Here is a 1,759-nt window from a genome sequence, read left to right on the forward strand (position 1 = left end):
AGAAGAAGATTTGATAGAGGAAGTGAATATTGAAAGTCTTCATTGGGACATGTACCATTTTTCAATTTCTTTTTTCGACAGGCTGCAAAATATAACCAAAATAATTTTGCATAAACAAAAAAGTTGAATGTCATTTCTAGTAAAGGAGTAACAAACAATGAACATAGATGACATGTACTACTTTTATAAGTAAGATGGCGAAATAAACTTACGTGGCATTTCACAGCACTAGTATACATCAGCATCCGTGAAATCTGTGAGGAAGATGATTTTCTTCTTCCCATTTTTCTTCGAATTCTGGGTCATTTTCGCTGCTTTTTTGTCTTATTGCGATCTCTGCAGAGTCTCCAATCATCTAGAAAGCATAGTAAGTATAACAAAGCTCACTAAAATAACCATGATACTGCATTGGTACTTTAAAGCAATGTGTAATTTATTTAACATAATATGAAGCAACTAATATAAATTCATTACCTCACACGGTGTGTTGTAACAGAGAGAATTTGCCTATTATGACCTTGACGTTTGGACCTAAAAATCAATAGGGGTCTTTAGTTTATAGGGAGTTGTTATTCTAACTTTCATTGCAAAAGCTCAAAGGGTTTTCGAGATATCGTGTGGAAACGAAAGCTTTACAGACGGACGGGCAGACGGACAAACCCGAATGAATATCTCCCACTTTTCAAGCGGGGGACAAAAACAAGAGGCCCATGGGCCACATCGCTCACCTGAGTCACTTGGGTGATGCAGATCTTTACCAGATTCCCCCTCTTGCTATACCTATCATGCCAAACAACCCCTTCCCTTTTCTATTTTAAACTTTAGAATCTACACTTCCCAAGGATGCTTCCACATAAGTTTCAGTTTTCCTGGCCCAGTGGTTCTTGAGAGGAAGATTTTTAAAGATTTTTTCTATATTTTTCAATGTAAAACTTGGAATTCCCTATTGTGGCCCTGCCCACCCCCAGGGGTCATGATTTCAACAATTTCATCTCTACACTACCAAAGGATGCTTCCATATAAACTTCAGCTTTCTTGGCCCAATGGTTTTTGAGAAGAAGATTTTTTCTATTTATATCTCTGTAAAACTTGGATTCCCTATTGTGGCCCTGCCCTACCCCCAGGGGTCATGATTTTTACAATTTAATATCTACACTACCCAAGGATGCTTCAACATAAGTTTCAGCTTTCCTGGCCCAGTGGTTCTTGAGAAGATTATTAAAGATTTGTTCTATATATATTTAATGTGAAACTTGGATTCCCTATTGTGGCCCCGCCCTATCCCCGGGGGTCATGCTTTTTACAATTTAATATCTACACTGTCTGAGGATGCTTCCACATAAGATTCAGCTTTCCTGGCCCAGTGGTTCTTGAGAAGAAGATTTTTAAAGATTTGTTCTATATATTTTTTTTTTATGTAAAACTTGGAATTCCCTATTGTGGCCCCGCCCTACCCCCAGGAGTCATGATTTTTACAATTTAATATCTACACTACCTAAGGATGCTCCAACATAAGTTTCAGCTTTCCTGGCCCAGTGGTTCTTGAGAAGAAGATTTTTAAAGATTTGTTCTATATATTTCTATGTAAAATTTGGATTTTCTATTGTGGCCCCACCCTACCCCCGGGGGGTCACAATTTTAACAATTTAATATCTACACTACCCAAGGATGCTCCCACATAAGTTTCAGCTTTCCTGGCCTGGTGGTTCTTGAGAAGAAAATTTTTTAGTGCCCCCACCCTATTTTTGACTTTTCTTGA

Source organism: Saccostrea cucullata, unplaced genomic scaffold (assembly GCF_032062105.1).
Source record: "Saccostrea cucullata isolate Sc308-1 unplaced genomic scaffold, CSIRO_AGI_Scuc_v1 ctg3892, whole genome shotgun sequence".
In the NCBI taxonomy this organism is placed as follows: Eukaryota; Metazoa; Mollusca; class Bivalvia; order Ostreida; family Ostreidae; genus Saccostrea; species Saccostrea cuccullata.